This window comes from Zalophus californianus, chromosome 11 (genome assembly GCF_009762305.2).
Source record: "Zalophus californianus isolate mZalCal1 chromosome 11, mZalCal1.pri.v2, whole genome shotgun sequence".
NCBI lineage: Eukaryota > Metazoa > Chordata > Mammalia > Carnivora > Otariidae > Zalophus > Zalophus californianus.
This window is the reverse complement of record NC_045605.1, coordinates 58,146,465-58,160,970: the sequence shown is the minus strand read 5'-3', so window position 1 is coordinate 58,160,970 and position 14,506 is coordinate 58,146,465. Positions and strand designations below refer to the sequence as shown.

Sequence of the window (14,506 nt, the reverse complement as noted above, 5' to 3'; positions counted from 1 at the left end):
AGGTGCCCCAGATCAGGTTTTTAATACAAGCTTCTCTTCTCTTCTAGCTATGTAACCAAATGCAAGCTACTTTATCCCTACAAGCCTCAGTTGCTTCAGTTTCCTCTTCTGTAAAACAGACACAATACCCTATACAGGGTAAATGTGACTATTAAATTATATAAGGGAGAGGAAATACCCAGCCCATTACCTACTACAAATACTCAAGTTTTAGGTCCCTTTTGTCTTTGCATCTTCATCCCCTAATCATCCTAAGGCCAAATTACCCTCAAGTCTTGAGTTCTTCATCCTTAGAGAAAATAATGCAACATGACACACCTATGCACTATAGGTCAAGTAAAATACTAAAATTATGTTTGCAGAAGTATAACTATATTTACAGATAGAGATTTTTGCTATAAATTCAAAAGAAAAGAAGGAGAAGGACACATTAGAAAACTATGATATGTGGGGCACCTGGGTGGTTCAGTCAGTTGAGTGTCCAGCTCTTGGTTTCACCTCAGGTCATGATCTCAGGGTGGTGAGACCGAGCCCAGTGTCGGGCGCCTCACTCAGCACAGACTCCGCTGAAGATTCTCTCTGCCTCCACCTCTCCACCGGCCCCTCTCCCAACTCACGCAGTGCGTACTCTTTCTAAAATAAATAAAATCTTAAAAAAAAAAAACTACGATATGTGAGAAAATGATAAAACAAAGGCTAGAAAATATGAGCATCAGCAGAAACTGTCAAGCTTGAAGGACATGATCAGAAGGCAAATCAAGATCATAATCTTGAGTCAGCCAGGGACTGAAATTTACTGTAAAAAATATATCAGCCACAGTTCCTTCAAAATGTCCGTATCTGAGGGCACCTGGGTGGCTCAGTCGTTAAGCGTCTGCCTTCAGCTCAGGTCATGATCCCAGGGTCCTGGGATCAAGTCCCACATCAGGCTCCCTGCTCAGCGGGAAGCCTGCTTCTCCCTCTCCCACTCCCCCTGCTTGTGTTCCCTCTCTCACTGTCTCTCTCTCTGTTGAAAAATAAAATCTTTAAAAAAAAAAAAATGTCCATATCTGGGGTGCCTGGGTAGCTCAGTCTGTTGAGCATCTGACTCTTGATTTCAGCTCATGTCATGATCTCAGGGTCATGGGATTCAGCTCCTGGCTCAGCATGGAGTCTGCTGGAGATTCTCTCTCTCTCTCTCTTTTTCTTTCTCTCTCTCCCTCCCCCCCAAGCTCTTGGCTCGCACTCTCTCTCAAATAAATATATAGGGGTGCATGGGTGGCTCAGTCGGTTAAGCATCTGCCTCCGGCTCTGGTCATGATCCCTGGGTCCTGGGATCAAGCCCAGTGTCGGGCTCCCTGCTCAGCAGGGAGTCTACTTCTCCCTCTCCCTCTGCCCCTCCCTCCCCCACCACTTGTGCTTTCTCTCGCTCACATTCGCTCTCTCTCAGGTAAATAAATCTTTTTAAAAATAAAATAAATATTTAAAAAGAAAATATCTGTATCTAAGAAAAAACACAATCTATATCATCATAAAAATAGGCATATTCTGAAAAGACCCAGGTATCTGCTTAAATAGAGGGAGGAGGTGGAGTTGTATTGGAGCTTTATAAACCAAAGTGTTCTTACAACATCTTCATATAGAGATCAATGGCCCATTTAATAAAATGTTAAACTTTTAGATAAACAGGGTAGTAGTTTGACAAAAAAAGTTTCTGTATAATTGTTCTCTACACTAAAGATATGCATAACTGCCCAAGTCACTAAATTTTATAATAAATAAAACAAGAACTATTACCTTGCTTTAAACTCTTTGATCTTCAATATTCTACAACTTCAAGTTTGATTTCTGATAGCCTGTGAGTTAAGAATGAAACATAAGAGGAGAAAAGAAGAGGAGCATGAAGAAAATGGGGAGGGAAAGGAGGAAAAGGAAAAGAAGAAATAATAAAGACTACATGTGACCCACAGGGCCTAAAATATTTTTTAATGAAAGCACTTACCAACTCCTAAATATACCCTCTTGCTGTCTTCTACTTCTGAACCTTGTACTATAACACCATCATCATCACTAAACCCTTTATCAATCCAATTAAATGCTAAATTCCGTTCTGAACAACTTAAAAAAACCACATCTGAAAAACACATACCACCTCACTCCTTATGAGAATATCATACTACTGGCTTCTCATCTAGCCTTACTAGGTTCAGTACAAAACCTAATCACTCACTACTTGTGACGCACCCTCCAGGAGTAAAATTATGAAGATGACTAGGACCCAGTCCCTGCTACCAAGATACTTAAGAGTTAACTGAAGGAGCAAACAAAAACAGTTAATATACCGAACGGAGTATTATGACAGAAGCATGTACCCCAGGAACAAAATGGGGCACTTATGGCAACCTTAAGGGTTCTGAAAGGTTTCTTAGGAGAGATGCACCCAACCCAGAGGGATGAATAAAAGGAAAAATGGCATGAACAAAGGTGTGAGATTGCAAGGTATCTGTAGGAACTACATGCTACTCAGTATTATCAGTCATAGGAAGAGCACAGGTAGGAGAAGTACACAGGGACAGGTCACAAAAGGCCTAATATGTCATGCTAAGGAGCTAGCATTGAAGGCCTAATAAGTCATCCTAAGGAGCTTAGACTTTAGAGCCAATAAAAGGATTTAAGCAAGAGAATGATGTGGACATATACATCTATTGGGTATATGTTCTGGCTGCTGAGTGAAAGACAGGTTTACTAGATGGGTGATAGAGAAACCAGTTAGGAGACTATTGTACTTGTCCAGGTGAGATCAGGGTCTGAACTAAGGTGGTAATAGGAGGAAAGGGAAGATGAATTCCAGAAATACTTAGGAAGATTTATTTTTGGCTATGAGAGATAAGGAAGAAAAGACCAAGGGCACAAGAATATGCAATGAGAAAAAGACAGTCTCTTCAACAAATGGTATTGGGAAAACTGGACAGCTACATACAAAAGAATGAAGCTGGACCACTTTCTTACACCATACACAAAAATTAACTCAAAATGGATTAAAGACTTAACTGTGAGACCTGAAACCATAAAAATCCTAGAAGAGAGCACAGGTAGTAATTTATCTGACATTGGCCATGGTGAGATTTTTCTAGAAATGTCTCCTGAGGCAAGGGAAATAAAAGCAAAAATAAACTATTGGGACTAAATCAAAATAAAAAGCTCCCACACAGCAAAGGAAACAACAAAACTAAAAGACAACCTATTGAATGGGAAATGAAAATTGCAAATGACATATCCAATAAACGGTTAGTATTCAAAATATATATAAAGAACTTACACAACTCAACACCAAAAAAAATAATAATCCAATTTAAAAACAGACGTTTCTCCAAAGAAGACATACAGATGGCCAACAGATACATGAAAAGATGCTCAACATCACTAATCATCAGGGAAATGCAAATCAAAACCACAATGAGATATCACCTCACACCTGTCACACAAGAAACAACAAGTGTTGGCGAGGAGGTGGAGAAAAAGGAACACCTGTGCACTGTTGGTGGGAATGTAAACTGGTGTAGCCACTCTGGAAAACAGTATGGAGGTTCCTCAAAGAGATAATAATAGAACTACTCTATGATCCAGTAATTCCACTACTGAGTATTTACCCAAAGAATACAAAAACACTAATTCAAAAGGATACATGCAGCCCTATGTTTATAGCAGCATTAGTTACAATAGCCAAATTATGGAAGCAGCCCACCTGTCCATCAACAGATGAATGGATAAAGAAGATGAGGTATATATACACAATGGAATATTACTCAGCCATAAAAAAGAATGAAATCTTGCCATTTGCAACGACATGGATGGATCTAGAAGATACAATGCTAAGTGAAATAAGTCAGAGAAAGGCAAATACCATACGATTCCACTCATATGTGGAATTTAAGAAACAAAACAAAGAAAAAAAAAGAGATAAACCAAAAAATAGACTCTTAACTATAGAGAACAAGCCAATGATTAACAAGAGAGGAGACCGGAGAGGGAAAGGGTGAAATAGGTGAAGGGGGTTAAGAGTACACTTATCATGATAAGCACTGAGTAACATATAGAATTGCTGAATCACTGTATTGTACACCTGAAACTAATATAACACTGTATGTTAACTATACTATAATTAAAAAAAAAGTAATGGCACAGATTCATTAGCCAGTAAGACTGGATGGAGTGCATTTAAGTTACAAAACTCAGGAAGAGATGATTTTAACTTTTTGTGTGTGGGGGGTACAGAATGGAAGAGGTTAAAAAATGAGTTCTGTTTTGGACCTATTGAATCTGAGGAAAATCTAAATGGATATATGTAGATGGCCAGAAGCCAATGAGATTTACAAGTCTGGAGCTCAGGAGAGAGCTCCAAGCTGAAGATATTTCATCAGCATATAGGTAGCTGTTAAAGCCAACAGAATGGGCAAGACTACTTAAGGAAAGAATCTTCAAAAGTCCAGTGAGCCAAGGAGCCAACCCTAAGGAATATCAACATTCACTAAGAAAGCAAAAACAATAAAGATCTCTTCTTAAATACCAGCTAGTTTCAATAGCTTCAAAAATCTCTTCCTGCTAAACAACAACCTGGGAAGAACAAAAACCACAAAACGTGTTCATTAGTACAGCTTATCTAATGGACAAAGTAAAGATTAAGAAATTCAGTAGGAGAGGGCTTTCCATGGAGGAGGAATAGCATACAAAAAGAACAGGAGCATGACAGTACAGTATGTTTGGGGATTTGCTTATTTGGTACAGTAGGTATAAATGCTAGAAAGGCCTTCAAAAGGGGTACAAACTAAGGCCTACAAGAACACTGGGAGGGAACTATCAAGGAAGATTGTGGTTTGACTTCAAGAACTGTTCTTAAGCTCTCCTTCCGCAACACATCCAAATCTCCTTCAAGTTTCAGCTCAAGCATTAACTCCTCCAAGCATCTCTCTCATCCCTGCTCCCCCAGGCATATCAGGCCACACCAACCATCATCTTCCCCATGCCCCTTGTTCATGCCCCCATTGTAGCACTTATCCTACTACACTATGCTACGGCAATGTGTGGCATGTCTACCTCCCCAGTAAATTGACTATAAACTCCTTAACAGCTGGGTAATTTAATTTTTGTTTCCCATACTTCCAGCACTCCTTCACTGCCATCTAATAATCACTATGTATTTGTTGGACATATGTCTTAAACATATCTGAGGCAGACAAGACTACTAGCTCTTTGGCCTTGCAATGCACTGCAGCTGTGGATTTACGTTCTTGTTTTGCTTTACTTGTGATAATATTAAAATAAATGTATCCTCCAAACATAAAATGAGTGTGAGGAGATACAGCCCAGGAAAACATTGAATAACAAAAGAACAGCCTATAGGAAAAATTTAAATAATTCATAAGTAAAATAAAAATAATAGTCATAGCTACCATATTAAGCACCAATTATATATGTGCCAGTCAGGGTTCCAGGTTCTCTGTCCTTCTTATCTCATTTAACCCATACAACAAATCAACAATGGAGTATAATCTCCCTTTTACATATGCACAGATAATTTATCTCACTTTACTACTCTGTCTTGGTAATAAGTTACAGGTAGAAAACTGAGTTTTGTCAGGATAATGAAGAGCAAACATTGTATATTACATTCTCCACTTCAATATAGCCTCAATTATTTCATTTTGGGCTAGCCAGCACAGTTACAGTGGAACCAAGTCCCATAAATTCACTTGGAGAAAGTCCTCTAGCACCTTCTCTGTCCCACTATATCCAACAATCTTCAAGGGAGAAATTGTGAACTGTCCATATACTCCCTCCTCCAAGAAGAACCCTTCAGAAAAGCAATAAACTAATTATAACAAGCTTTTTACCTCTGCGTGGGGATTTCAATTTTGTAAACTAAGAGGAAAAACATTTATATAATCCTTTACAGCTTAAAACATTTTCACATTTATTATCCCATTTGAAACACATTTTACAGATAAGTAAACTGAAGCTCCAACAGATTATTAATGAATTTGGATTTCACATCTCTTAGACAAAAAATTCTTCATGTTTAGATTGCTGAATTTTGGTATGTATAAGTGAGGACTTCCTATTCATGGTACTCTCTGTACATCAGATGACAGACCCTCCTGGACAATCAGGAAAGGATCAATGTACTAGGCAGCCTTTCTGCAAAAAGAAAGATGCACAAAAATTCTGACCACAAGAGTTAAGTAACTTATCAAAATATGAAATGAAGTGCTAAGGTGATATAACAAAGAATTAGTATCTAATAAATAAAGAACTGCCAATAAGGTTAAAGCTCTAAGAAAGTGCTGTTTCAAAGCTCACAAAGGCTGCTATTTACCCCCTCCCATTCCTATTTCCAAGTATGATTGATCCACATCTGGATAATCTGATCAGCCATAAATGCAAACTGGCTTCCTCTTGCTATCTAGACTGCCTGTGTGTGCATGTATGTGTACACATACATCTACTAATATATATTTTTTTATTTACGCATACATATAAGTATTGCCAGATAATGGGATTATAGAAAATAATTCTGCTTCCTTTTACTTTTTGTAATTTCCAATTTCTACCATGTGCATACGTTATTTTAATGGTGGAAGAAATAAAGCTTTTTTTTTAAAGATTTTATTTATTTATTTGACAGAGAGAGACACAGCGAGAGAGGGAACACAAGCAGGGGGGAACGGGAAAGGGAGAAGCAGGCTTCCCGCCGAGCAGGGAGCCCGATGCGGGGCGATATCCCAGGACCCCAGGATCACGACCTGAGCCGGAGGCAGACGCTTAACGACTGAGCCACTCAGGCACCCCAGAAATAAAACTCTTTTAAAGTTAAAACATAATAGATAAAAAAATTGGGGCACCTGGGTGGTTCAGTTGGTTAAGCATCTGCCTTCGGCTGAGGTCGTGATTCCGGGGTCCTGGGATGGAGCCCCACATCGGGCTCCCAGCTCAGCGGGGAGCCTCCTTCTCTCTCTCTCCCTCTGCCTTTCCTCCCCGCTCATGTGCGCTCTCTCTCAAATAAGTAAATAAAACTCTTTAAAAATAATAATAATAGATAAAATAAAGCAAGTCACAGAATACTCACACTATCGATTCTACTTATATAAAGTTGCAGAGATAAAAAATATATATATCGTTGGGCGCCTGGGTGGCTCAGTTGGTTAAGCGACTGCCTTCGGCTCAGGTCATGATCCTGGAGTCCCGGGATCAAGTCCCGCATCGGGCTCCCTGCTCAGCAGAGAGTCTGCTTCTCCCTCTGACCTTCCTCCCTCTCATGCTCTCTCTCTACCATTCTCTCTCTCTCAATAAATAAATTAAAAAAATCTAAAAAATATATATATTGTTTAGGATATGCACTTGTTTGGTAAAACTACAGAGACAAGAAAGGGAATGATTCACACAAAATTTAGGAGAGTGGTTACTTATGAGGAAGAGAGAAGGAGAGACATTCAATCAGGCAGGGAATCACAGAGGCTTTAAAGTTACTACAGATTTCCTTTTTAAGCCAAGTAGGAAAAACATCGATCTTCAATTTGTTCCACTCCTTAAAGATGTATGTTATACGCACTTTTATACATATGGTTTAATTCACAATTTAAAAAGATACAAACAGGGCTGAGAAATCAGAATTTGGGAGCTGTAACCCAGACTCTTCCACTTACTGTGTAACCTTAAGCAAGTCATTTAAACCCTCAGAGCAGTTTTTCTTATTTTATAGATGAGGAAGCTAACAGCTAAGACATATGTTTAGTATTTTACTGATTAAAGTTCCTAGACTACAAATATGCAAATATGTAAACATGCAAATATGCAGATAAACTGTGAGATATAATACAAAGTAATCCCTCTTTAATAAATTATAGAACATAATACCAAAAACCCAATGGTAGGACATACAAGGCTATTCCCATTCTAGTATCTTCCTATCTCCTAATAATGGCAACAATATTTTTTAATGTGTACTATGTAACCAACCCACACTGTTAAATACTTTCCATGGATTATTTTGTTAAATCCTCAAAACAACCCTACGCAATTACTCTCTCATGCCCACTTTACAGATAAGACCATTGTGCCCAAGGTCACACAGCTAGCAGTGAATGGTGGACCCACTTCAGAATCCACACCTTTAACCATCACATTAGTTATGCCTCACTTCTCACCATACTTAAATCATCTCTCTCCCGACAATGAAAACTCCTTGACAACTGTTTTTTGTTCATTTTCATTTCCCCTGATATTTGGCAGGTAATAACCAAATAAATATTGAATAGTTCATATAGGTACAGTGTTTTCAGGTCATAAAGTTATTTTAGGACATGAACTGATTTGTTTCCCTTGACAGCCTTGTGAAGTATAAAAGTTCTTGTTTGTTTTTACTATTTTAACCATATTTAAGTGTACAATTCAGGATAAGTACATTCACAATGTTGTGCAACCACTACCACTAAGTATGAAAGGTTTTTAATGATGTTACTGAAATCACTCAGCTATCAAGTGGTGGAATGGGAAATTTGAAGTCAGGACTCTCCACCTCTAAATTCACAGGCCATTCATTACCAAGGGGCCTGTCTACCAGTACCTCCATCTGCTCTCTCCTTCTTACCAGAACATTAGAAGAATCAAACAAACATTTTATATATATATTTCCACTGTACAGGTGCCCACAGCTGTGAGGGGAGAAAAAAAATCCTCCAAGACATTCTCCCAGGCGATTACTTTTCATTTTGAGCTTTCAAAAGCCAGAGCTTTAGTATAAATATCTCACCTCTAGCTCAAGCCTGCAGATCCACAAAAGCAATGTCTGGACCCCAGAGTAAAGTTATGAGGAGAAACGCTTGCATTAGTTAGATTACACTCTCATCAAATTACAGGTAACTGCTCAAACCTGGTCTTTATTATAATAAAGCTTCCTTATAACAAAACACTTTCAATTCCAAGGATAAGGCCAACCTTCCATCATTCTGCCCATTTTGGAACTACAAAAAAAAAAAAATAAGGATCCTAAATATTGGGCATTTTTATGTGCTCAACTGTCAAACCAAAGAAAATGGTTTGTTTACGAGCTGAACTCTGAAGCTGGAACAAAAACAGAATCATTTGATCCTGCTGATGCCAATTTTATCCTCCTTACATCCCTCCCCACGTTTTCTCAGTCTGAGCTCTAATCAACAGCCACTTCATGTTTAACATATCATAGTTAATGCAATTAAGTGCAGAAAATTGTTTCCCTAAAGCTGTTTCCCCCAGTCACACCCCTCTCTACCTTCCAGCATCACCATTCTGCCGTAAGAATGACCATATCATGAAGCTTTAAATAAAATTGCTGATGAATAGATGGAGACATTGTTGCTGCAGTTAATGCAATGTGCCTACATCAACACCGACCCCTAAAAAATAAAATAAAAATGATTCTATATGCTTTATTTATCCACATCTGACAGAATTCTGACCACCTGAATTCCTTTAGAAGAAAATTCAATCTATAGAAATATAGTCCAATTATTTTAAATCTTATCAAGTAATGCCAAAAGAGAATCAAATGAAAAACTCCATCAATACCAAACCATTTCACCAATGAATATTTATGACATTTCCATATTTCCTGTCTTCTCTCTGTTTACATAAAGCAGTGGTGCCAAGATTCATCTCAGGATTATTAGCCTGCAATACAATGATGGGCCTAATTGCCTTGCAAACCAGGACACCAATAAATGGAGTCTTCAGACAATCAATTTTAAGAGGAGAAAAAAAAAGGCCTAAGCTCTTTCTACATACGTGCACGCTGCCTGACTAGGAAATAAATTCAGCCTCATATTTTTCAGTTTCATTCATGGGTTCTCAAGCAAAGAATGCTCCCTTAAATACCTCAAGCTCATCAAATCTATTTAATTCCAAATTCCAGGACTAATTTTTAAATGCACCAAGGGGAGGGCGGAAAGGAGAAGGCAGAGACATCATATAGAAAGATACCTATCACGTTCCAGTTTTATCTTCTCCACCTTCAGTTCAAGAGTAGGTTTTCTCCCCCAAACTTTCTTTTTATAATAAATGAATAGAAAACACCCTTCCCCTGCTTAATTCTACTTTAACTGAAGTGAAGCCCCTCTTAACTTTACCCTTCGGGTTGATTTGTTAATGATACTAATACAAATGAAACAAAAAGATTGAACTAACAGCTTAGGACATCCTCTAGGAAAAAAGAGTCTTTAATGTACCTTCTCTGTCCCCTGCAAAGTCCCCTCTGATTACTGTCCCTCCCCCAACCACAGACTCCAAAGCTGTCCATTTAAGTCCAACCCCTTACCCTCTTGTGTCTCTTGGAGGACATCAGAATCCTTCCTCTCTAGAATCATTCATTCAATGCACCTCTTCCCAGCCCTGCTCCCTGCCCCACTCCATCCTCCCTGCCCCATCCATACCTACAACTCCAGGTTTCCCACTCCTTAAATAGCCTCTTTGCCACCTTATTATCAGCAACCACCTCTCCAGTCCTACCAGTTCACCTCAGACACTCCTTCTCCAAAACTCCCTCTGCCACCTCGGCCAAGGGACATTTTCTTCAAGATACCATCCCCCAACCTTGTTCACCACCTGCCACTATTCTTTCAGTGAGTCTAGCCCAGCAGCATCTTCTGAGCCCTCTGCCTCAAGCCTGAACCCAGGGAGCCACCATGCCTTCTGCAGTTGTTCTAAAATCACACTAAATCCCATCCCCTGTGCCCCCCTCCAATTTCAATCTCTGCCTGCCCATTTTGGGCCTAACTTCTAATTTACCCCCCTCCTGCCAGCTCACCATCTCACTCCTCTCATTGAAAGTCCCACCCCCACCAGCGCCCATTCCAACCTCCAATAGCACTCCCCAGAAAAACCCCAAATTCTACCTCCTCTGCTCTCCTAACCCACTCTATTCCATAAGTCTCCACAAATTCCACCACCCAGAGATGGCAAACACCCACCTCAAGCTCAGGTCTCAACCCATGCCAAGCCCCTTACTCCCAGCTCCTACCACCTCCATCATCCATCAGTCTGCCTTAGGTCCACCCCAAATTCCACCCTCGTGAATTAACACCCCTCCCCCAGGGTCCTATCCAAACCTGAAATCCCACTGTCTATTTAAATCATCCCCCTACCCTGCACCCCGGCTGGATCCCAAGCTGTCAACTGCTCCAAGCCAACCCCAAATCCATCACCCTCATTCAGTCCCCTCCCCCATTAAAAGCCATCCCACTCCACTCTCATCATCCATCTCGCCCAGAACCATCCCAAATTCCACCCCGACCTCCCAACCTCACGCTCCGGTCCCATATCGGGTCAATCGCTATTAAAAGTCCCCTTCCCTTGTCGCCCCCCCAACCTGCTTGGGTCCCACCCTCACCCCACCCCCAGCCCCGCGCCAGGACAAGTCTCCCCTGCCAACCCGCCGTTCCATCGCGACCTCAACCCCCTTCCCCCAACCCGCGCTGGGTGTCCGCAGCCCCCACTCTCATTCTCGGTAAGTACCACCGGCCCAGGCTCCGGGAGAGCGGACCAGGGAAGGGGGGGTCTCCTCACCGGCTAGCCGCTGCAGGCGAAGACTACGGCGGCGGCGGAGGCGGCGATGCCCTTGTCTTCTCTGGAGGCTACAGTGGCGACGCTCTCGCTCCCTCGCCGGTGCCCAGTAAGGTGGCGGATGGCGCGCAGGGAACGGGAGCCTCCTCCTCAGACTAGGCTCTGAATCCTCTGCAGTAGCCGACGAAGAGCCCGACGGGTGGGGGGAGGGGACGCTCGGCTGCAGGCGAGGGAGGAGGAGGCGGAGGGAGGGGGCGGGGGACCGCTAAGAAGGGCGGGGAAGGAGGAGCCAACGCGGCGCCGCGACACGTCCCACAGCCTTAGCTCGCCGGGACCACAACTCCCGGCATCCCCTGCTCCGGCCCGCAGGCCTGCACTGCCCGCCGCGCGCCTTATGCCGAGGGGCCGAATCGTCCCCGGTTACGGACAATGGAGTAAAGTCCACCATCCGCCGGCGGCTTTTGTAGACTCAGAGACCGTTTGTGAGGAAAGTTAAATGCCCTCTTCTCCAAGTAGCGATGTTTGCGGCGTCTCCAACCTTTTTACACTCACACATACACCAGCCGCCGCCGCCCCCCCCCCCGCTGGACTACATTTCCCAGCATGCCCCACAATCTCCCGCCCTCTTTCCGGACCCTTCTCAAACGCGGTACTACAGTTCCCGGGGGGGGGGGGGGGGGTGCCTGCGAAATGCTGGGAGATGCAGTTCTCAGTTCTTCCTCCATGTTAAGAAAAAGAAGTGAAAGAGAGGAAAAAGGGTAGGAATATGCCAACCCACTGAGGATAGGCCTAGATGGGATAGATCACCTGAGTCTGTACTCTCTTCGCCATCCCCGTTGCCACTGTCACACCACAACTAATGCAGCAGCTTCCTCCTGGTCTCCCCGCAAATCAGAGGACGATTTGGCAACTGAAATCTAAGTGTGAAAAGATCTTGACCCCGCTCCATTACTTTCAAATTTTTATCTTAAAAAGAGAATGAAATATTTTGGGAAAGATGAATGCATAAGGTGGTTATATGGGATTGTTGATTACAGAGGTAATGTAAATGTCCGTCAATAAGGGCTAAATTATATATACAAACAATAGTAGTAAGCAGCTATTCAAAATGATGATATAGATCTATTTATTGACATGAAAAGCTATTCACAATTTACTCTCGAGGGAAACAAATTGATTACAGAACAGCATGTTTAAAAATGGTAAAATTTAGGGGCGCCTGGGTGACTCGGTTGGGCGACTGCCTTCGGCTCAGGTCATGATCCCGGGACCTGGGATCGAGCCCCACATCAGGCTCCCTACTCGGCTGGAGGCCTGCCTCTCCCTCTCCCACTCCCCCCGCTTGTGTTCCCTCCCACTCTCTCTCTCTCTCTCTCTGTCAGTTAAATAAATAAAATCTTTAAAAAAAAAATAAAATGGTATAATTTATGTGATGTTTGAGACGATATTCTATAAGCATAAATTTCAGGAAAGAGGTTCCCCAGAATATTATTAGTGATTATCTTGAATGAAAGGCTGTTAGATTTCAAGTAATTTTTATTCTCTTATTGCCTGAATTGTTTAAAAAGAGCACATAGTTTTTTTAAGTTATAAGACTATTTTCGAAAAATGTAATTTCCAAATCCAACAACCATACTTTGCTGCCTAAAAAGCTTACTACGGCTTCCTATTGCCCTCAGTGGTGCCCCAGGATGAGGCCTGTCTGGTTTTTCTGTGAGCTCAACAGTTCCACTATTAAAACGAATAATGGTGGGGCACCTGGGTGGCTCAGTTGGTTAAGCGACTGCCTTCGGCTCAGGTCATGATCCTGGAGTCCCAGGATCGAGTCCCACATCGGGCTCCCTGCTCAGCAGGGAGTCTGCTTCTCCCTCTGACCCTCTTCCCTCTCGTGCTCTCTATCTCTCATTCTCTCTCTCTCAAATAAATATCTATCTCTCATTCTCTCTCTCTCAAATAAATATCTATCTCTCATTCTCTCTCTGTCAAATAAATAAATAAATAATCTTAAAAAAAACCAAATAATGGTGGTAACTTACAATTCATAAAAGACCATTAAATCAGTAGAAAGAATGTTCTCTATTTTCGTTGTCTATTCTCAAAATTTTCCTCCTTCTGTTCTTTCCACAGCCATTTCCTCCTTTTCTCCTCATTCTTGAAACTCAAGCCAAAGTCCTACTTTCCCTAGAACATATTTTAGGCACATTGATCTTCCTTGTGTCTGAGTTCTTACAGCACTGGTTTTTAATCTGTGGGCCAGATATCTCTGTGGAGACAGGGAGTGAGGAGGGAGGAACAGTTATTGTAAAGGGTCTGCAAAGCTCCACTTAAACAAAACATTGTCTATAGACTGAATAAGTAAGTCTTATACTTAAAAAAAAAAGTTTTCCTTCTTCTGTGTCCACCTCTCCTAGCATATGGAATATGGCATTGGACGATCTCTGATGTAGCATAAATCCTGTATTCAGTTACAGTATTTTAGATTTTATATGTCATTATTCCTTGATGTTCTGAATACCCAGAACATTCAAGCTCCACTAGCCAGCCCACTGGAGAACCTCAGGCCCACCTGAGAAAGGCCAGTTCTCCTATATCAGAGGTTAATGAGGTCCACAGCCCTGCTGCTGCCAATCTCTTCAGCTTCACTCCACCTACTCTAGTTACACTCCTATTCCTTATGACTCACTTTCCCCAAGTATATCAGGCACTGTCATTTTCAAACTGCTTATCTCATTTTTCAACCTATTAGCCCAGCCTTAAAAATCCCAGTCCCCCCACACCCCTCAAAAAATCCTAGCCCCTCAGCTCCCTTTTCTGAGAAGAGTAAGAAAAATGCTTATGACATGTTGGCTAGGTGACAGGCAAGTCCCTTCCCCTCTCTAAGTGTTGCATTGGCCATGCCCTCTTCTAAGTCTCTTTAATCCCTCTCCTCCTCCTTTTT

At 41.7% G+C, this 14,506-nt stretch overlaps 1 protein-coding gene across 13 annotated transcripts in view; it reads right to left on the bottom strand.

Moving 5' to 3' along the window:
• FAM168A (family with sequence similarity 168 member A) overlaps nt 1-11,811 on the bottom strand; it is a 187,376-nt gene extending 175,565 nt beyond the window's left edge. For 4 of the 13 annotated variants that reach the window (XR_003517355.2, XM_027578796.2, XM_027578795.2 and 1 more), the window contains exon 1: nt 11,572-11,811. The gene's annotated coding sequence lies outside the window, so the exon portion shown is untranslated. Of the gene's footprint in view, nt 1-1,776; nt 1,836-11,571 lie in introns of all 13 variants that reach the window. The other 9 variants (XM_027578802.2, XM_027578799.2, XM_027578800.2 and 6 more) reach the window with 5 other exon arrangements.
• Nucleotides 11,812-14,506: the final 2,695 nt, after the last annotated feature.